This window comes from Amblyomma americanum, chromosome 7 (assembly GCF_052857255.1).
Source record: "Amblyomma americanum isolate KBUSLIRL-KWMA chromosome 7, ASM5285725v1, whole genome shotgun sequence".
Lineage (NCBI taxonomy): Eukaryota > Metazoa > Arthropoda > Arachnida > Ixodida > Ixodidae > Amblyomma > Amblyomma americanum.
In genome coordinates, this window is record NC_135503.1 from 138,863,731 (window position 1) to 138,886,281 (window position 22,551).

Consider the following 22,551-nt stretch of genomic DNA (forward strand, 5'->3'; position numbering starts at 1 on the left):
ATAAAAAAAGGCATAAGCAAACACGATGCGCCTCACGGCCATCAGCAAGGCCCTTTATTCCAACATGCGGCTCATTCGAAAACATCCCATTCGGTAATACTCTCTGGGGGGCCAAGCTGGCGCATAGTTTTGAAAACACGCGCAAAAGAGACGGCGCTGGGCGAAGACAGAGAGGAGAAGTGCAACTGTTTATTCACCTAGGAAGCGAGTGAATATATAGACAAAATGGCAAGAGCAGAGAAGGATCCACACATTCGCACAAGTAGAAACAAAAAGGTAACAAATGGCTATAGAAAAAATGTCTCAGCACATAACTATAAAGACACTTTCTGTCAATTGTAAGCGATGGTGTGCTTACATAATCTCTTCTGCCCTTGTTGATGTGGATGCTTCTATAAGTTTACGCAGTGTGGTATCTTTGCCCCTGCTTAGGATTTTTGTTTCCTTCAGCTTCGCCTGGCATTTTTTATCCTTTTCGCCCGCAGGCTTTACAGTAATGTGGTAAAAGAGTACCCGTGCCATTCTTTAACGCGCAATTATGGTCAGCAAGGCTATCGTTAATACATCAGCCCGTTTGGTCAATGTAAGATTTCCCACACGTCAGCGGGATTTGATAAACTACGCCCACTGCACCTTTCACAAACGGCGTCACATGCTTTTTGTGGTATTCTGCTTTTTTTTCGGTTTCTTTGGATACATTTGCCGCACTAGGAGAACAGCTTCTTGGAGGTGGAAAAAACGACACGAACTTTAAACTTTGCCTCAACATGTTTCAGATTGTGTGCCATCTAATGAATATAAGGAATTATCACAGGTTCAGTTTTCTGTTTGACAACATCGTTTTTGCACTGTTATTACACTTTTCTTTTTTTAATCTTTTTCAGTAACACTTTGGCAACTGAGCAGAGTAGGATAGCCAGCTTGTTGAAGTCTGGCGTTGCCTTTTTGCTGATCTATTCACTCGCTTTCCAAGTGAATACACAGTTGCAGAGTTGCACTTGTTTCGTCTGTCTTTCTCCTGTGTTGCTTGTTTTGCGCATTGACTTTTTAAAGAATTCCATTCGGTTACACTTGACTGCCCCAAATGGCGGAAGTAGATGCACATCTGCTTTTGGCATTTTGGCCAATCAGGTGTCACTGAAAGGGATGTTTTCAAAAGGGACACAAATTAGAATACAGGCCTGGATTCGCCTACCATGTGGGAGTATGCCCATTTGGCAATGTACCATAGTAAATGCAAGAAACATGGCTGCTGCCCTGCCTTTGAAAACACAGTGTTCTTTGCAAAGGCAAGAGGTAAAACTGAAAGGAAGGTAACGGAGGCTTTCATATCGCCAAGAATGCCGACAAAAGTGTAAGAGCACGCCATCTATCTTCATCATTATCATCATCGGCCTTACTGCGCCCACTGCAAGGCAAAGGCCACCCTATGTCTCTCCCATTAACCCTGTCCTTTCCCAGCTGCAGCCACCGTATCCCCGTAAACTTCCTAATCTCATCCGCCCACCTAACTTTCTGCCGTCCCCTGCTACTGTTGCCTTCTTTCGGAATCCACTCTGTTACCCTTAAGGACCAGCGGTTGTCATGCCTTCGCTTTACATGCCATGCCCAAGCCCATTTCTTTCTCTTGATTTCGAATAGGATGTAATTAACCCGTGTTTGTTCCCTCACCGACTCTGCCCACTTCCGGTCTCGTAACGTTACACCTAACAATTTTCTTCCCATGGTTCGCTGCGTTGTCCTTAACTTGAAGAGAACCCTTTTCGTTACCCTCCACGTTTCTGCCCCGTAGATGAGTACCGGTAAGATACAGCTGTTGTACACTTTCTCCTGAGGGATATAGGTAAACTGCTAATCATGATCTGAGAGAACCGGCCATATACGCTCCACCTCATTCTTATGCTTCTACTTATTTCCCTCTCATGATAGAGATCAACAGTCTCTGCCTGCCCTAAGTAGACGTATTTCTTTACCACTTACAGCACCTCGCTTCCAATTGTGAACCGCTATTCCCTTGCTAGGCTATTGAACATTACTCCCAATTAAGGCCACATAATGTTATAACCCATTTTTTTTCTGTACTATGCAGTCTCCCCTTCATATTTTGAGCATATGCAAGGTGTCCCATTTAATTCGATACAAATGGTTTATTAAACATTGCATTTGCTATACACCACAGCTTTGAAAGCTGAATAATCGGTGAGGCTCATGCCTCTGTCAAGTGCAATGTAAATAATAAATGCTTATCCATCTAACACTTTCAGACGGGCTTCTTAAATCCTCGTTTAGGTATACCATGAGTAATCCACCCAAACATATTCTTTAAGAATAACTGAAAACACTGAAATGGCTCCATCCCGCCACCTTCTCACAATATGTCCAATGCTAATGGTAGTTGCTAGAATTTTGCGAGGCCGGAAATAAAAGCAGTGTTTTACCGGACCGTAACAGGTGCTGGCACCCCGTCGCTGGAAATACATTATAAATATTTATTTGTCGCCAACAAAAGTATTTTTCTAGTTTTTGTTTTAATATGCGGAACTAAATGGGTTGACCATTTGACTAATTTTTGTGTCTAGCACCGTTGCCCACATAGCGGTTTCTGGTCCTCAATGTGGCCGTTTCCGCAGCAATCGATATACCTTTTTTTAAATTACAGAACAACGCAAGGTTAAAGTTTAATGCAAACAGTGCTAGATCAAGGTTTCAGGCAAAACTCCAAAAAAGTTTGCTTAAATTTAGGCTCCAAGTTTAGTTTAAAAAATGCGGAAATCTTCAAATTTTTCTGCTGTTATGCAATTCCATTTTAAACCAAAATGGCATCATCCACAGTTCATTTTTTTAGGCATGACATGGCATCTCAATACCAGACTACATGCGGAGATAAACCTTGCCGACAAGGACCGGTTCCTGAACAATAATTTTCGCAATATGCCCAGGTGAAAGTGATGCCTTACACTTTGGAGCATGATATATAGAGAAAACTTTTTTCCCTAGAAAGAAGGTCTCTACACTTCTGTTGTGACTGGTCTTTTACGAATTTTCTCAGCGAAATCTAAAATACTAAGAATTTGGTGCTTCTCCTATGGCGTGGAATGACTGCTGTCCCCAAATTTAAGTCTTGAAATCAACTGGGAAGTACTGTAAAAAAATTGTTCCGTGAACTTCGGCGGCTGTGAATTGTGACGAAACATTCAAGAAATGGGCAATTTTCTTTGTTAAAGTTTTCTTCCTAGATACTTCCCTTACGAAGCATACTTCTCCCCAACAGTTTTATGTTATCTGGACCACTCGTTTCGTTGCACTCCTAGGACTGCAGCGCAGGTCTAGACAGCCGTTGTTTCTCAAATTTATGAATCTTAAACTTCTTGTATGAAATTGTCTTGTCACTTCAATATGTCAACAAACACTGAATCTCAAAAATGTAAAACAAAAATTTGAGCTTTGCCAAACAAAAAAAATTACAAGAATGACTTCACCCTGCAAGAACATTGAATGTTGAACTAGCCTTCTGCTATATTTTCTTAGCTTTGCAGCCTTTAAGAAAAATATATATTGCAAAATAATGTTCCGCACATAAAACAGTGACATTTGATGAGAGTAGTCATAAAATATTTTTACATTGCTTAAAAAATTTTATGTATATACAGCAAGAAATAAACTAAACTTTGTTGAAAGTTGCGTCGCTTCTTAAATGGAGATGTGGGATAGACTGCCAGACACGTTATGTTGACTTGAAATCCTATCATTTACATGAAGTGCCGTATTGCTTGCTGCATTCGCTTTCTGACTGGTTCTCACATTTCCTTGTCAAGTGCCAGTGAACTTTGAAAATCGGCAAGGTGCCATCTCTTTTTGACACAGTGGCGCATGACCAGAAATGTAGTTTGAAGCAGTGGCCATTTGGCAATTTTAAGTGCCAGCAGACTGGTTGGAAATATGCAGAAATCATTCTTGCTTGACATTTCAGCAGCCGACCATGATGCGGGAATACATTACTGTGAGACATTTTGTTTCCATGGGTGCACTCCTGGCAGCTGCGGTAGCGGAGACAACGGCCGTGCTATATCTTCTGCCCATATTTTGCAGCATCGCTTTCAACAGGAGGGCTTGCAGCTCCCGTGGCCAGACTTTGCTGCCAAGTGCAGCACATGACTGCACCATCACTGCCGTCTGGGAAGGAGGCCATCAGCCATTGGATACCCCGGCGTGACGTCACATTGACTGAGGCTGCATATTCTGCGACAGTTTCGTCCAGCGTCACTTGGCAGCTGCGGTAGCGGAGACAACGGCCGTGCTATATCTTCTGCCCATATTTTGCAGCATCGCTTTCAACAGGAGGGCTTGCAGCTCCCGTGGCCAGACTTTGCTGCCAAGTGCAGCACATGACTGCACCATCACTGCCGTCTGGGAAGGAGGCCATCAGCCATTGGATACCCCGGCGTGACGTCACATTGACTGAGGCTGCATATTCTGCGACAGTTTCGTCCAGCGTCACTTGGCAGCTGCGGTAGCGGAGACAACGGCCGTGCTATATCTTCTGCCCATATTTTGCAGCATCGCTTTCAACAGGAGGGCTTGCAGCTCCCGTGGCCAGACTTTGCTGCCAAGTGCAGCACATGACTGCACCATCACTGCCGTCTGGGAAGGAGGCCATCAGCCATTGGATACACCGGCGTGACGTCACATTGACTGAGGCTGCATATTCTGCGACAGTTTCGTCCAGCGTCACTTGGCAGCTGCGGTAGCGGAGACAACGGCCGTGCTATATCTTCTGCCCATATTTTGCAGCATCGCTTTCAACAGGAGGGCTTGCAGCTCCCGTGGCCAGACATTGCTGCCAAGTGCAGCACATGACTGCACCATCACTGCCGTCTGGGAAGGAGGCCATCAGCCATTGGATACCCCGGCGTGACGTCACATTGACTGAGGCTGCATATTCTGCGACAGTTTCGTCCAGCGTCACTTGGCAGCTGCGGTAGCGGAGACAACGGCCGTGTTATATCTTCTGCCCATATTTTGCAGGTTTGCTACGAGAAATTTTCATTTACTGCATGTAAAACTATTCAGTGTAAATCCGCTACCATATTGCTGCCAAGCACTTTGTTGCGCGTCTTGTTTTGGAGCTGATCTGCCTTTTGTTTGTCAAAGTCTCAGAAATGACCAAAGAGCTTCAGAAAATGTTTGAAGACTTGAAGCGTGAAATAAAACAAGAGTTTCGCGATATGAGAGAACGTATCGAGCGAGACCTCAGGAAAGATATCAGAAAAATTAAGACCAGCACGGGCTTTATTAACAAAAGCTATGAAGAAATAAAAGATTCTGTTAAAAGAGTTGAAACAGAGAACAAGGATCTGAAAGAAACAATAAGAACGCTGCTAGAGGAACGTCAGGCTCTGTGGGCGCAGGTAAAGGAACAAGAGTCCCGACTTATGCAGACTGAGCAGCACTCACGGTGTTTCAACATTGTAATTAAAGGAGTGCCACAAATAGAATATGAAAACGTGCAAGAACTAACGAAAAAACTGGCTCAAGAAATTGGCATGCCTCTGACATTGAGGTTTGCCATCGTGTTCAGACTGTCGGAAATGCTGCCTCCCCTAACATAATTGTGCAGTTTACACGCAGATCTCAGCGTAACTCTTTCCTGGAAAAAGCTAGAAAGTGCAGGCTTACGGCAAATGACCTGGCGTTAGAACCGAACAACGACATCTTTGTAAACGAGCACCTGTGCCCAGCCATGAAACGTCTCTTTGGTGCTGCAAATGCAGCGAAAAAAGCGCAGGGTTGGAAATACGCGTGGGTCAAGAATAGAAAAATTTATGTTCGCAAATCTGATACCACACCCGTCATCCCTATCACCCGCGTGGATGACCTGTCCAAGATAGCGTAAAGTGCTTGCACTTATCTAGCTTTGTTGTCCAACAATTATGGGTTTCCTGCCGCAAGAAATTCAGAAATTGGTTCTGACCAAAAAGCCAGCCCTATCCTTTTTTTCACCAGAACGTTCGCTCTTTAAAAAATAAAGAAAGTGAAATGAATGCTTTGCTAGATCTTTTCGGAGTATCATTCACGGTGTTAATGCTTACTGAAACATGGTATGAAGATGAATCGGCTGTATTTCAATCACCTGGTTATCAATGTTTCTTTCGCAATCGTCAGGACAAGAAAGGTGGCGGTGTCTCTATTCTTGTAAAAGAGAATGTTGTCTGTGATACTGAAGAACGTTTCTGTGCTGTCACATCTGATTTTGAGGGGCTTACTCTACGCCATCTTGATAATCTGTTTTGCGTGGTGTACAGGCCACCGTCTGGTACTTTTAGCCGATTTTTGGCCTTCTTAGACGAAGTTTTCGAATATGTTGTGGAACAGAAAGTGAATATCTTTTTGGGTGGAGACCTGAACGTGAAATTGCTGATACCTACGCCTAACCAAAATGAACTCAGCCTTACTCTTTCTGCATATGGGCTGACCAATGTTATCACTTATCCAACACGGATCACAGAACAAAGCTCTACTTTATTGGATGTAGTTATTACTAATATTAGCACTGACACAATATTCGCTGGAACTACGTATACTAGCATGAGCGACCATCTGGGAATTTTTCTATTGGTAGATAGGCCCTTTCCGATCAAGTGGAATAGAAAGCAAACTACTTGTCGCTAAGAAATTAATCCTGCTCCCCTTGAGTCATTCCGGTGCGCCGTTGAACAGTAAACATGGAACTCCGTCTACACATGGAGTGATAGTAATACTGCATATTCAAAATTTATAACCATATTTAAAGATATATACCACCTACATTTTCCGTTAGTGCAAGTGAAAAACCGAAGAAAGCGCGAAAACCCTGGTTAACGCGAGAGTTGTTGAATATGATTAAGCATAAAAATGCGTTATTTGCCAAATTTGTAAGAACAAAAGATGTAACAATACTTGCGCAGTTTAATACCTATCGAAATAAAGTTACATCTAAACTAAAGCAGGCTAAAGATTCTTTCTTAATAAACATGTTCCGTGATGAATACGCACAACGTCCAGATATTGTATGGCGCAATTTGAACTTGTTGTTGCATCCCAGCATTAATGCATCTACACTTGATGCCCTTACGCATGACGGAAAGCTACTCTCCGGTACTTCTTTGGCAGGTGCTTTTAACCGCTTCTTTATTGAACAAAGTAGTGTAATTAACCAGAATGTGAGTATATGCCGAAATTACGCTCGGTACGTACAAGGAAACGATAGTACGCAGCCCCTCTTTTTAGCCCCAACTGATTCAGCCGAATTTTTCGCTTGCATAAATAACATCAAAAATAGCAAATCACAGGACTCAAATGGTATGCAAATACTGCCTGTCAAGTATGTTCTCGACGTCCTGTGCCCTGTTATTACCTACATATTCAACTTAATTTTATCCACCCGAATTTTCCCTAAGGAAATGCAGATTGTCCGAGTGGTGCCAATATTTAGGCGTGGAGATAAAAATTTACTCAATAACTATCGACCGATTTCCCTACTTCCTGTGCTTTCTAAGGGCATTGAGAAAATAATCCATACCAGAATAACTTCATGTTTTGATTACAATTGCTTATTCCTTGACTTTCAGCATGGCTTTAGGAAGCATAGGTCTACTGAAACGGCACTTCTAAGACAAAAAGAAATTAGAATACAGGCATTTAGAGAAAATAAACTCGCTATTGGTATTTATATCGATTTTAATAAGGCATTTGACCTCATTATTCATGATGTCCTTCTTTTTAAATTAAATATGTATGGTGTACGTGGTGTAGCGCTAACTTTATTAGAATCCTACTTATCACACAGAGCTCAGTATGTAGATATAAACACAGCAACTTCTTCTACTCTCCCTATAACATCTGGAGTGCCTTAAGGAAGCATACTTTGGCCATTACTGTTCTTAATTTATATAAATGATATTTGCTACAGCACAAGTGGCGCTCATGAAGTATCATATGCTGATGACACATCTTTCTTTATCACAGGTACTTCCGAAACAGACGTCGAAAAACAAACAAACAATGCACTTATTCAACTCAGTTTATGAACAGAAGCAAATTATCTACGAATAAATCCAGTGAAGACTAAAATTATGTTGTTCCGTCCTAAGGGAAAGAAAATATCGCGACCTATCAAAGCCGTATTCAATAGCCAGCCTATAGAGCTCGTTGAGTCCGTAAAAACACTGGGAGTTACCTTTTCAAGCAATTTAACTTGGAATACACATATTGATTACATACGTTCAAAGGTCGCCTCAGCCCTTGGTATACTTTAGCGGTTTTGGCACATCCTTCCAATAAGGGTAAAGATCATACTTTACAATGCGTTAGTTCTTTCTCATTTGCAATATTGTAACATAGTGTGGGGCACAACAGGCATAACAAATCTTAACAAGATACATCTGCTTCAGAAAAAAAGCAGTGAGATGTATTGCCAATGTACCACTCTTTTCTCCCACCAGGAATATTTTTTTAAAGTATGAAATCCTTCCAATATTTGCGTCATATACTTATAGACAACTATCATGTTACAAATCTCACCTAAAACACCCCGACAACCTCATCATTTTGCTTGCACAACTCAGAGAAAACGCCAGCTGCCGTGACACAAGACACAGAGAAATTTGGTTTACCCTAACACCAAGAGCCTATTATGTGAATCAATCCTTATGTTATAACCTTCCAATTCTGCTGAACAGATTAAACGAAGAAAATTTTGACATAACCCGCAAATCAAAACACGAAATTCGGGAATACTGCCGGGAGAATTCTTTTCCTTGAGAATTTCAAATGCAATCTTTCTGATTATTATGCAGCATTCTTTGCACGATTATCTATGACCTTTTCATCGCATCGCATTTTATTTTGTCATTTTTGCATGATGTGCATAGGTGGCCTGCGAAGTGTTGATTTATTTACTTTTGCTTTGTATGTATGTATGTTTGTTGTATGTATAGCCGTCGCTTTTCCTCCTGTACTGCCGGGTATGTAAAGGAGCCGGGACCATTGTCAAGCTGTCGCCACAGCTCTTATTCCCGGCTCCTCCTTTGTAAGAAAGAAATAAACTTCAACTTCAACTTCTTCAACTTCAAATGCCACCTTGCAGCACTCTGTATGTAGCCAATACCTGCAAGTTACCACATCTTTTCTTCAATGGCTGAGATAAAGGTGACCCCCCTGCCATCACTGGTATCCACAGGTTTTTTGTAATGCTCCCTTTCTTATTCTCAATTTGCTGTTAACTATTTTTACAACCCTGTTGGGGGCACGTTGTTTGACCCCTCGTTGACATTACGAAAAAGAAAGAAGTCTCGGGGAAACTACCCGCGGAATCTTTCCCACGCACGCTCCCCTTGTGTCGGACCGCGAGACGTGACCCACGAAGGACAAGACGACGAAAGGAAGCGGGCAAAAGCGCATTCCCGAAGCTACCGTGGCTGACTGCTTCGGACGAAGTAGCAGCGGACCTCCATGTCCTCTTCGCCCATTTCCACGGGGCTCTGCGGGCTATGTGTGGCCGGCGACTCTTCCGACCTGTGTCTCGTGTGGTGAAAGGGGCGGAGCCTCAGTGTATTTAACGAGTGTCCCAAGTACGAACGATCGCTCTGGGCTCTGATGACAAGGCTCATCCAGTTGCTCGACGCTATGAACATTTAATTCTTCGCTGTTTGCTCTTTCTGTTTCCTTCTAAATTATGTAATCAAGTTTCTTGAAAAGTGCCAGTAAACCCTGTTTTTTTTTCCCCCCAAGCTTCAAGTTCCATATTTCTTCAACCCGAAAGATCGGACACGCTGCCCAACGGAGCCCGGGTTTGAGTGAACCCCTGCGCCACGACACCATGAATGATTTACTTTTCTCTGTTCAGACAATTTTTACAGTTGAACATAGTCTTAGCAGATACTTTCTTGTTACACAGTACTCAGTATCATAAGTAATTGTTTTCATGAAAAGTATTTTCATCAAATCTGTTTTGCACTCATGTGCCCAAATTTTGATCTACAGCAGACAGATCTGAGAAAAACGCAACAAGACTTAACTGGCACTCAATGTTACTTCACAATATCAGCGTACGGCGATGCCAAGTTCAGCAATACATGGTACCACAACTTGTTTGGCAGACTTTGCTACAAATGTATTGGGCTGCCTTGCCATGCTGTTGCCAAATACAAGACATGTTAACCAGTTGTAGCATTTGTCATTATGAGCAGGCAGTGGTGGTGAAAAACACTTACAGTAAAAGAGAGAGAGAGAAGAGGATTTCTAGGTTAGGTTAGGTTAGGTTAGGTTCAGATGCTTTGCTGAAGCATGTTGATGACCACTGTTAACACTAGTTATGTCAAACTGAACTGGTATCCGCGTTCACACTCATTTGAGGTGCTGAATCGAGCAGGGCTCGTCAGAAACCTGCTTATGGAGTGTCTTTATACGGTTATGAAGGCATCAACTATACAGCAATTGTAAACGTTGTCACTCTAATTTTGTCTCAGGAGGGCTAATATTTTAGTGTGAAAGTACTACTTCACGAGGTCTAACTGGCTCACAGAGTTAGTGTGAAGCTTGACCTTGAGGATGACCTTGTCAGACAAATAAAATAAATATTGCCGCGACGTGGATTCGAACCCACGGCGGCGAGAGCAGATCAGTTTCTCTGGCTTGTGCACAATGCTGCTGCCGCAAACGACCGCGGCTAGCGTTAAACTGCAACACATGCTTGTGCTGTGCAATGCATGTCGTCGTCTTCCATTAACTAAAACTACTTTAGAACTAACCTTGTCGCCAGAAGTGCCGATGACCTATCAAAGCGAAGCCATGAGACAAACAAGTTAATCACATGCTTTCGCACATATACTCGATTGAACTACGTTAAAACTCTACCATTTTTCCCCATTTACCCATTTACTATACAGGGACACAGGGGCTGAGCTCGCACACTGCGCTCAGTATTTCTAAGAAAATTAGCTGCGTGAACTCACTTAATTGAACAGGTAAGGCCTGAAGTGATCAATTTCGAATCGCGTCACCCGGAGGTACTATTCGCAAGCAAAATTTACGAGGTGGGAGTGTACAGGGAAGAAGATTGGTTTTTATGGAAAAGAAATGACGACCTCACGCGACATCATCTAAGTGAAAGGAAGAAGTTGCTCGCGTTTTGCCGGCCAGAGGAAGACAAGGGATTGGCTAAGTATTGGGCGGGTTGTCCTGTTTTCCTTTTCCCCCTGTGCCTTTGCACATTTCTTCTTGTGTGGATAACGCAAGCGGTGAGTTTCTAAATCACAGGTAATGTCTACGCAGTCTCTCGGCTAGGGAAGGTCCCCTCGGTCGGCTTCCCTACCACCTCATGAGATGCCTCTGGAAGCTTTTCAACGCTCCCGCGTCCGCATCATTCCTGTGGCTCTGGTGCCAAAGGTTGGTGGTTCTATCAAAATTTACAGTCCAGGGCTGTTCGAGCTGCTCTCAAGACGGCCACTTCCCATTATGAGGCAATCACTGAGGTAAGGCAGTTTGGACGTCGCGGGATTCTGTGCCTTTCATCAGACCTGTCGTGCGTAAAGGATCTTCTAAACTGCTCATCTTTTGGGTCTCTTTAGGTAAATAGCTTCATTCCGACTCATCTGGCCTGCTCAAAAGGTTTGGTTAGCGGTGTGCACTCTTGCTTATCTCCAGTTGAGACCCTCGACCTCTGCAGCGGGTGGTGTTGCTGTGCATCGCTGTAGCCGGGAGGTGAACAATGAGCGGGTGCCAACGGAAACGGTTATTGCTACTTTTGCGGGTACTGCCTGCTCCTCAAAATAGAAGCATGGCCCCTAATCTTCCGTGTAGATCCCCTTCCGTCTAAGCCACTGCAGTGCAGCAATTGCTGGCCATATGGCCATAGCGCTCGAGGCTGCAAATTCACCTTGCGCTGTTGCAAATGCGGCAATGACCATCCAGCAAATTTATGGTCTGATCAATACGAGAAGTGGTGCCTTTGTGGTGGATCTCACGCTGCAAATTCCATGGATTGGCCTTCTTGGGATCACGAATTTCAAATTCTAGACATAACCGACCGCAAACACTGTTCGCGGTGCGAGGCAGTATCAGAAATTAGAGAGAGCTCACGGCTAAGCAGGTGTGTCAGCCCGTTCAGGAGTGACGCTAAATTCGTCTATCTCTCAGGCAATAATGACTGCTGTGGAAGCCTCTATGGCTAAGATGGTTGAGAAGATAGTGTCCACTGTCACAGAGCGCATATCTAATGCTCTGGCAACGCAGATTACACAGGCCATGCAAATTGGAGTGACTTCTGCCATGTCAGCCATGCCTTCGTTAATGACCAAACACTACTTGCCTGAGCAGTCTCAGCCCTAAGGACAAGTTACTGCTGTTTCTCCACTTCCTCGGCCCACTAATTCTGATAATCTCAAATTATTCATGATGCAGAGATGGTGGATTCGGATATGAGAATCCTCAAACGCAGCGGATCCCCAATGTATAACCCCTCTTCACATCCTCAGCCGAAATCAAAGAAGCAACAGATTGTCTCTAAACCAAGAGAAACTATTTTAGGGCAGGAAGTTGCTGCTGCCCGGATTTCTCAACCATAGGGGTGTTAAGAGTTCTCCAGTGGAACTGTCGGTCACTTCTTTCAGCTTCAACAGACTTACTGTACCTTATATCCCAACATAATGCAGGCATAATTATTTTACAAGAAACTTACCTTACATCTGATAAACACTTCCATTTGCAAAATTATTCTTCATTTCGACAAGATCGTCAGTCAAGAGGAGGAGACATACTCATGCCAGTTTCTTCTAAATTTTATCACAGGGCTAAGGTTACTTTTCATTCCTTTACTATAGACGGTGAGTTATTGGCTTTAGACTTTGAAATTCCAGGGTGCTATTCGTTTTTATTAATAACCGTTTATTTTCCTTGCGGTGTGCAGGATACCAGGTTGCTAGATCTCCTGCTCCTTAATGGTCAGAAGTCAATTCTTTTGGCCGGTGACTAATTCTCATCATGTGTCGTGAGGCTTTAGGACAGATTTCTGTGGTAAGCGCCTTTGGGATTGGGTTACTGATAAAAACCTTTCGTGTATGAATTCAGATTCGGCCACATTTCTCCGCGCACAAATTCGATCTGTGTTCGATTTAACTTTCAGCAGCCCTAGTCTTCCTGTACTCAATTGGTCGACTGTGGATTGTGGATCTAGTGATCACATACCTATCGTTTTTTATGTTAATTTCCGCCCAACTGCGGCGTGCTCTCAGCCGAGGTCATATATAATCTATGACCAGTTTCAGTCTTCTTTGCGCTCCACTCTTGCTTCAGCGGTTAATTCTGCTGAAGAACATACAGCAAAAGGCATATGCTTGGCCGTTGAGGAATGCCGAAAGAAGTCAGAATTCTTGGTACGTACATCAAGAGGGAACACTTCAGCTAGATGGTGGAATGCGGATTGCTCGCGGGATTGCAGACACAGAAAGGCTGCATGAAGAAACTCCTACACAATCAGTGTCCAAAAAATTGGCATGATTATAAGTTCATTGCGGCTACTTTTAAAAGCACATTCTCACAAGCGAAAGATAATTATGAATCCGAGCATTTTGATTTCCTATCAAAATCAAGAAATCGTCGACCACTTTACGGTTTCTTAAGATCGTGGAAAAAGATTTCGGTTTCAGAAAATTCACCCTCATTTGTTCGACTCTGCAAGAAGCAATAGAAACAGTTGAGTCAATTGCCAAAAGATTAGAGCAGCATTTCGCCGCAATATTTCCTTTGCGCTCCGCTTTTGTGGCGTCAGTGGGCCAGTTTCAGCATGTACCCCCTATTACCCTTCCCGAGCTTTCCCTAATAGTGTTGAGGTTACCAACTGCTGCTCTGGGCCCTGATAGGGTAACATCAAAAATGTTAAGAATCCTCTTCCAGGAGTCGTCTGCATTCTTATTGCAGCTGGTTAATTTTTCAATCAAACATGCATGGATTTCTCCGGAGTGGAAAATCACAAAAGTGATCTCTTTACCTAAAAACAATGGTGGTGGCTGTTCTCTGGATAATATTAGACCCATTTCATTGACATCAAACGTGGTTAAGTTATTTGAAAGGGTCATACTCCTACGCGTTTCGGAGTTTGTGGACCGTAATAATATCCTTAGGCTCTGTCAAATTGGTTTCCGTCAAAAATGTTCTATATGGAATGCGCACACCGATCTTGAGAGTCACATTCGTCTTGCGCGGCATCAAAAACATTCATGCTGCGTTGGTGACATTGGATGTAGCCAAGCTTTATGACAGCGTAGAACACTACATATTGTTGCAAAGATTATATGCTCTGCAGTATCCGAATTATTTAATTGTGTGGATATCTGTGTTCCTTGAAAACAGTTTTTTTTGTGTACTAAATGGTGTGAATTCTGGAAGATATAAACAATCCAGAGGTGTTCCACAAGGGGCAGTCTTGTCGCCTGTGCTCTTTAATATTCTAATGAGCTTTATTCCCAGCCATTCAAACATTCGCACGTACGTCTATGCGGACGACATCGCTTTTTTCACTGCTGCAGCTGACATTCAATCTATGTGCGCCTGCAATCGTACCTGAATTTGCTTGAAAGTTGGTTGTGTGACTTACGTCTCACCTTAAACGTAAACATGTGTGCTGTACTTGTTTTTGAAATGAAAGATCCTGTTCATCTGTCTCTCAATTACCAGCGACAAAATATTCCTCAAGTTGAGTCATTAAAATATCTTGGTGTCATCTATGATGACAGCCTCACATGGCTCTCCCACACTGACCACGTCGCAGCGAAAAGGGCTCATGCTGTGGGCATGTTGCGTAGATTAAGCAATTTCCGGTCTGGATTGCGGAGAGATGCACTTTTGTTGATATATGCTTTGTATGTCCGACCAATTTTAGAATTTGGATCTGTGCTGTTTTCTGGTACGGCTGCTTACAAAATTCGCCCGCTGGTTCTCTTGGAGCGGGAAGTGCTTCGGTTGTGCCCTGGCCTCCCCAAAAATTGCGGCCAATAACGTCCTTTATCTTGAAGCCCGTTTTCCTCCTTTGTCATCTAGATTTCAATTCCTAACTGTTCAGATGTACCTAAGGACATATGAATCAGATTTACACCACTCCTTGTCTGTTTTTTGTTGCCAGCCGACTTCCTTTTTTGGAGTTCATTGGCCTAGATTTCATACCCCGCAGGTAGATATGGCACAAAATTTGCTTGAACCTTTAAATGTTCTTTTGTATAGCATCCTTCCGACAAAAACAGTGGGTACTCTGTAGAAATTGTCTGTGATGACATTTTCCCGAAAAACGCTAAGCATTTACCACCCCGCTATTTAAATAGATTATTAGAATACCATTTACAATGCCTACCTATTAGCTTAACGATAGCTACAGACGCCTCCCATTGTGATAGAAAGGCAGGGGTGGGAATATATTGCCCGCTTCTAGATTGGTCTTTTTCTGTGCGGCTTTCAGACTACACCCCAATTTTCCAAGCGGAGTTTCTGGCGGTGGTGCTGGCTCTTCGCAAACTAGAGCCAGCTTTCTCTTCAGTGGCAGTCATTACAGACTCTCTTTCGTTGTGTTCGTCCCTTGCTTCGGCTGTAGATTCGCCTATCCTACACACCTCTTCCATTCATTACTCTCTCCGCATTTGAGCCTTGTTCACGTGACATGGATGCCAGGTAATAGCAGTGTGACAGCCAATAAAGCTGCGAACTGCCTGGCAAAGGCCCCGTGCTACCTATCGTTCCGGCTACAGCGTACATTACAGCAGCGAGGTTCCGGAGGCAAAATTTGTCAAGAATGACAACTCGATCTCTTTTAAGGTCTGATGAATACCTGCACGTGAGGTGTTCGTGGAGCAGGCAATCATGCCATTCACGGCAGGTTGAAGTATCTCAATCAAGGCTCCGCTGCCGGATCCCACCCGTAAATTTTTATTTGCACAGGTCTGGGTTGGTGCTTAATCCCGTCTGCGTATTTTGTGGTGAGCACGAAACCATAGACCATTTTTTGTTGTTTTGTCGCTGGTACACTAAGATGCGAAGACGGTTTTTAGAGAAACCTCTACAACAGCTTCGCCTCTGAGCAGCCCAGTCTTATTGTCGTTTGGAGCCACCATACTTGGGTACAGTCACAAGTCTGTTTTACTGCCGTGCAAAATTGTTATGAAATCAAGATGGCTACCTTGTTAATTTTTTTTTAATTTTTCATTATTATTTTTATTCTTACAATTATCATTATCATTTAACTACTCGGCTATAAACATCAGTCTCGATCTCCTGCGTGCGTTCTGCGTTTCCCGTTTCATTTCGTTGTTCCTTTTTGTTTACTTCTTCCGTCCTTACCATTCATTTTAACTTCGTCCAGGAATTATTTACCTCAAAAACTCTCTGTGCCCCCCCCCAATTTTTGGCCAATCGCCCTATGTGGGCAAGTGCCATAGCATGAGGACAACAACAACAACAACAACAACAACAACCATGGCGCAGTATCTGTCTCGCATCTTGGCGGACAACTGAACCGTGTCCGTAAGGGAAGGGATAAAGGAGGGACTGAGCGAAGAAGGACGAAAGATGTGCCGTAGTGGGGGGCTCCGGAATAATTTTGACCACCTGGGGATATTTAGCGTGCACTCACATCGCACAGCCCACGAGCGCCTTTGCGTTTCGCCTCCATCGATAACGTGGCCTCCGCGGTCGGGTTCGAATTCGGGAACTCGGGCACAGTAGCCAAGCGCCACGTACGCCAATTGCTCGAAGTGTCTGAACGAGGGGATTTGCATTCGCCAGACACTGGTAGCATTTTTAAAACAGTAGTTCGCGAGGAAGCCCCACAAGAACTTTTCTTCCCCGAGAACACGCACCCAAATAACTTTTGCTGCTGGTGGTGCATACATTTACGCGGTATGAACTCGACTCTGTCCAATAGGCTTACGCAGCAGTGAAAGCCTCCGAAAAAAAAATTAACCATAAAGTACCTCAACTGCTGTTTTCCCAAAAATTAGTACAGTAGTGACGAAGGCCTTGTAGGTAGCTGTGCAGTACGGAGAGCTAATCTGAACTGGCTCCAATGTGTCATACTTGAACACTGCAGCATAACTTTTTGCTTGCGCTTAAAAATGAACTTAGTGTTACAACAAACGCAGGAACAACGACCCGCGGCACGCAGAAGAATGATGCTGATGTTGATGGGCAGGCCTTCCCAGGCAGATGGCGCTACAACGCTACCTACGAAATGAACTTTTTCTGCAACTGCTACGAAATGCGCTGGAAGCATGGCTCAGAATTATTAAGTAAGGACACCACAGTAGCACCATAAAACAATGAAAGCTGACAGCAAAAATAAAGTACAGATTTTAGACAAAACTGCCAACCGTAAAATCGATACCGAAACTCTGCAAAGAATGCACTCGGCAGACGTCTTTACCATTTTTTTTTGTCATCGAAGCGGGTTGACCTACAACTGTACCAACTTGAGTCTCAATTTTGAAGCGTGAAAATGTTATTCCTAAAACCGGCAGCATTTTTTTCCTGTTCGAGTCGTGACAGTGCCTACGTCACTGCAGCGGCAGATCTGCCAGGCATGAGAAATATTTCAAGCAGAAATTTACAAGCCACATATGTACACCGTACGTCTAGATACTCTTTCTCGAATCAAATGCTCTCTCCTAACCGAAACAAGAATGCTTTCGGTTCCATAGCGTGCACTGCCATCAGACAGTACACGGGCCTCTAGCATTAACGCCTGCATCGAAATGCGACAGCCGCCGCGGGATCGAACCCGAATCTTTCGGTTCAGAAGCTGAGCACAATAACCACAGCAGCGGCTGAACAGAGGTGCTGGAATTCATAGAGGTACATGGAAGATATGGCGAAGCTATTAATTGTGCAGCCTCAACCCCTTTTCACGAGGCGTCATATCCCGTTTGACAAAGACGGGTAAAGATTGCAGGCTGAAATAAGCGGGGTTTACAAGAGTATAGCAGTACCGCACCGTACAATTTGCGGACGTGACACGCCACTATTCACATATATGCTATCGGGGACAAAAGTTTGCGGGACGAGAGTTCTTGGAAAAACGTTTATTGCAGCTCCACCTCGCTAGTCAGTCGCCAGATAGTGTATGAAATATACTAAAGAGTGCTTGGCTAAGTTGGCCTAGCTTGGCCATTGTCTGAGCCCTTGGCAAGTCTTGACTTTATCATAATGGCTGCCATTTTGACGCGGTCACCAGCCATTATGCCCTATGTTGGCTTTGTTCGCTAAAAGATCCATCCGGTCGCCCGGCTCGATGAGCTCTCCATCTACAAGAATATAACATGCATGTCGTATATCGGTCTGGCCGCAAGCACCATGATGCTGAAGCTTTGTCCAGCTCCCCGCTACTGGCCGAGCTTCGCAGCCTCTATGCTCTCGAATCCTCTGCGCCTTCGCTCAACACCTGCGACATGCCTTCTGAGCAGCGTAAAGATCACTGGATTGCCTCTCTTCTTGACTTTCTCTCTGCCCCATATATGGCACCAGCGTACCGCGCGTGAAAAAATTTGTAAATTTTAGGGTTTAACATCCAGAAACAACCCACCGGCTACAAATTTCATTTTAGTGGAGGGCTCTGGATTAATTTAAAGCAAGTAAAGACGACTGAAGAGGCATACACCTAATGCAATGTGACCATGCTGCCTCGAGAACTTTTGTATAGGCTGTCAGAAGCAAAAGGCCAAGGGCTATCCCGAACTATTTCCTGTGTAGTGTCTCATGGTGTCAGAAGCTTCAAACCATTTAGGTAAAGAGAGCTAACTGATCAACAGCTCAGAGCGAGACTAACACCGTTCTTTCTTCAGGTTGCTGATCAATTCGACCTCACCATAGCATCTGCGAGGCATCCTCGTTAGCTTAAATGTAAAGTGACTGCCAAGGCAGGCAGTGGTCCCTGGTTTTATCCCAAGATTAAGACGAATTTTCCTTCAGCTGCAAAGCTTCTGAGGAAGCTGTCTAGCTTTGCTCTGCAACCGTATAACTGCGATCAAATAGAAACTCATGAGTAATTACGGCCTAATTGAAATGCACTTCGCCTCTAGTGTTTTCCTTTAACACTTTGGAATACATTTTGAATGTGCATTTTAAAAGCATCTTCCATTTCCCAATATTATCCTTGCCCCAAAACTGTTAGCAATCTGAAACTCAAAACAAAACAAGAGGCTTCATGCTGACACTGTCAACAGGAATTTTCTATTCAGTCTTTAAGAACATGTGCATCTTATTGTAACGATACTTTTGATACAGCATTGCGTACACAGACTTAGGACACAAATCAATCGCACTCTCACTTTACCATTCAGTGCCTCTCAAGATGAACGTTCATGTTGACTCTTTGGTGATAAGAGGATTGTTGCTGCAGTGCTACCTGCATTACTTACCCCTTTCCTATTTCCTATTCTTCTTTTGCCAAGGCTGTGGAGTCTGCACCTGTTTCAGTTAATAAGTGTATTTAGCAGGATAGCAGCTGCAGTCCACAGAGCGTTTGAAGTTACTTTCCTTGCAATGGAACAAAATGCAGCAGGAAGCTTTCAGATAACTGGATTCTTATGCTGCAAACCTGTTGGACCTATCATGTGCCTTCTGGCAGTTTCTCATGGTCATCTTTCTGCATTTTTGGAATACACTGAAAATTAGGATTAGAGTCAATGTTAGATAATGCTTTGTGCAACATGCATGGAAGCAACTTCACATTTTTTGCCGTGGCTGCAATTTTAGCAGGATGACCTGGAGAATGAACTATGCGCGCATTGCTTCAATCTATATCATGCTGCTTGCTTTCAGAATGTTGGGTGAGTGCATTTCACAAAGCTTTCTTGTTTGCAACACCATGCTGGTGTTGTTTCAACCTTTTAAAAAATTTCCACTTTCACCCACATACACATGGTTACAGTCTCTGCACGGTAAAGTGTACACTACGCCCGGAAATTTTTCTTTCGGCAGGCTGTATTTTATGTTACGAGGGCTTGCCGCAACTTTTTCGCCGGCACGTGTGACACCTCAGCGTCATACGATCGCAAGATGCGTGCCAAGGCTTCGTTGATCCCGAGCACATAAGGCACAGGCGCACATTTTTTGGAGGATGAGTCACTGTCAGATCGTGGGGGTTGCAACAGTTTGCGTTCCACAGCGTTGACGAAAGGCAAAGGGTAGTCACATTCGGAGAAGTCCTTGCCAACGCTTGATGGTCGGCCTTCAAGTCCTCTGGCTCTGTGCAGATCTGGTCTGCTCGAAGAAAAAGCGAGGCAACCACTGATCTCTTGTAAGAGGCTGGTAAAGCGAGTGAAAGTGAAGATAGCAGCCAGTATGAGTGCTCTACCTGTACAATTTGAATGAGAGCACGGAATAGCTTTGTTTCACTAAGACATCCAAAAACGGAATCTTCATTATCTTTTTCGGCTGAACTGGGCGGCTCTTTCGATGCTGTGTAAGATGTGTTGTAAAATCAAGTAAAGCATACTTGTTGATAATAGCAAAGCAATCATCAACGTACCGCGCAAAAATCTTTGGCTGTGGGCTGAGTGAATCTAGTGTGCGGTTTTCCAGCCATTCCATTGTTAAGTTTGCAGCGGTAACAGAAACTTAAGCACCCATGGCTGTGCCGTGAACCTGTTTGTAAAACACCTGGTCGAAAGTAAAATATATGCCACTGAGGCCGAAACGCAGGAGTCGCCCGAGATCTGGGACATCGATTGGCGACCTGCCAGGCGAAGTAGCAACACATTACAGGGCCGCCGCGCATACCTCGACTGATAAGTCAGTTGGAACACTCGTGAAGAGCGACTTGATATCAAAAGAGACCATCATGTTACGGTCGTCAAGACGCACGTTTCGAACTTTTTCTATTAAGTCCGCAGAATGAGGCACATTGCTGGTGGTTCTTCCAATGATCGGAGCCAGTATGCGGTGCAGCAAGCTGGAGAGCTTGTAGAGGGGTGAATGGGTAAAATCTGCGATAGGCCTCATTGGAACATCGGTTTTGTGTACCTTAGGAAGGCCATAAAACGCCGGTGCTGAGCCATTGTGACATAGTAGCGCTAAGTAGAGGAACTAATGTTGTGGTGGCACTACGCAAAAGACGTCCGATTAAAGCTTTTGCAACTGTTTCTGTATCTTTGCCATTTTATCCTTCTTGAGACACACGTAAGTGCTCTGGTCGCTCAGCAGGGCCAGCATGTTGGTCTTGTAGTCAACCTTGTCGAGAACAGTAGCACTTCCTTTGTCAGCTGGTAGAATAACCAAATAGGCATTAGCCTGGAGTTGCTTGATGGCGATGCACTGAACTCAAGAGAGTGTCGAGGAGGCCTGAAGCGGTTGCAACCTCGAGAGAGTGCCGAGCGTGCGAGTACGTGCTTCTTCGCGGCGGGAAGGTTCCACCTTGCTGATCGCTTTCTCCACCGCGCATACAATGTTTTCTTTGGTCTGGGGCCAGTGCCACATTGAAGTTTAGGCCCAGGTTGAGTACAGACATTTGAGCAGGATCAGGCTTATAAGAGGAGAGGTTGTGGACTGTTGACAAAGTGACGTTGGTGCGTGCAGGCCTATCCTGATGTGCGAGCCTGTTGAGTTTGTTTTCTTGGCTCTGTTCTGCTCTGGCAGCAGAAAATTTGGCCTGAAGATTGGCGTGTAGCTGCACGCTTGGGAATGCTGCTGAGTACTGGTGCTCTAGCCAGCACCGTGTAAAGAAAGCTTTGTTTTCTAGTTTCCTAATCGTTTGTTTGCAATCACTATTCTTGCCTGTAGCAGAAGTCGCTCAGCCTTGGCGACAATGCTGTAGCCGAAACTTGTTGCAACGGGCCTGTTGAGGCGGAGGGGTCGAGGAATGAGGCCAAGGGTCTTGCATGTAATGTTGAAGTTCAAGTGCCCTTTGAATGATGCCACTCGAGTAGTCACGCAAGTAAATCTACGGATTTCGGTGATTGCTCTTTGGTCATACGACCGGCGTAAGTTGATGAAGTCTAGGGTTAGACTGAAACCCGTCTAGTTCGGGGTGTACTTGAAAAGGCAGAACACCGACCAAAATAAAATGAACTCCTAAATGACGTTTCGGCTCCCACACGGGAGCCTTGTTCAAAAACAGGTACAGGCGTGAAAGGCTGGCTATTTAAGCTTGAAAATGTGCCCTAGGCAGCAGGCGTATGCACTAGGAAGTGCCCCGTCAGTACGATTAAGAGTGTGTTTGGTTGTCTGAATTATTAAAGATTCTAAATATAGACGGCTATGGAGATCCTTTTCTGCTTTCAAAATGCACGCGTTGCTCAATCTATATGATGCTGCTTGCTTTCAGAATTTTCAACGAGTGCATTTGACGAAGCTTTCTTGTTTGCAACGTCCCACTGGTGTTGTTTCAACCTTTCAACGAAGTTTCCACTTTTACCCACGTACACATGGTTTTACAGTCTCTGCACGGTATTCTGTACACTACACCTGGAAATTTTTTTTGTTGCGGACAACAGCTCTACACCTGGCTTGAAAAGTGTTGGTATTCTAGAGTTTCGTTTT